This window comes from Morus notabilis, unplaced genomic scaffold (genome assembly GCF_000414095.1).
Source record: "Morus notabilis unplaced genomic scaffold, ASM41409v2 Scaffold240, whole genome shotgun sequence".
Lineage (NCBI taxonomy): Eukaryota > Viridiplantae > Streptophyta > Magnoliopsida > Rosales > Moraceae > Morus > Morus notabilis.
The window spans coordinates 38,227-38,584 of NW_010368048.1; the positions used below are offsets into that span (position 1 = coordinate 38,227).

A 358-nucleotide genomic window follows, 5' to 3' on the forward strand; every position below is an offset into this window, starting at 1 on the left:
GGGTGTATAGCTCAGTTGGTAGAGCATTGGGCTTTTAACCTAATGGTCGCAGGTTCAAGTCTTGCTATACCCAAACCTACCTTACACTATACTGTTAGTAAGGATGTGTAGTAGCGTTCAAAGATCACTCTTTGGCCTTTAGACTCGCTTCAGCGACTTCGCCCTTTAAGTGACAAGGATGGTGAGGTAAGGAGTAGTATAAGAGTGGAAAAACTCAACCGAAAGCGTGCTTCACTTCAAGACAATAATCATCGTTTCAAAACCATTGCAGCGGCATCTTTCTTTTAAGTCGTATAACGTTCCTCCCAGGCAAGAGTAAGCTATTTTGACTGTCCGGAAAGAAAGTATTCCTGCGCCT

The 358-nt window shown here is 43.6% G+C and overlaps 1 non-coding gene across 1 annotated transcript; it reads left to right on the forward strand.

Moving 5' to 3' along the window:
- Nucleotides 1-73, forward strand: TRNAK-UUU. The gene has a single exon. It is a non-coding gene; the product is annotated as a tRNA-Lys (tRNA).
- Nucleotides 74-358: the final 285 nt, after the last annotated feature.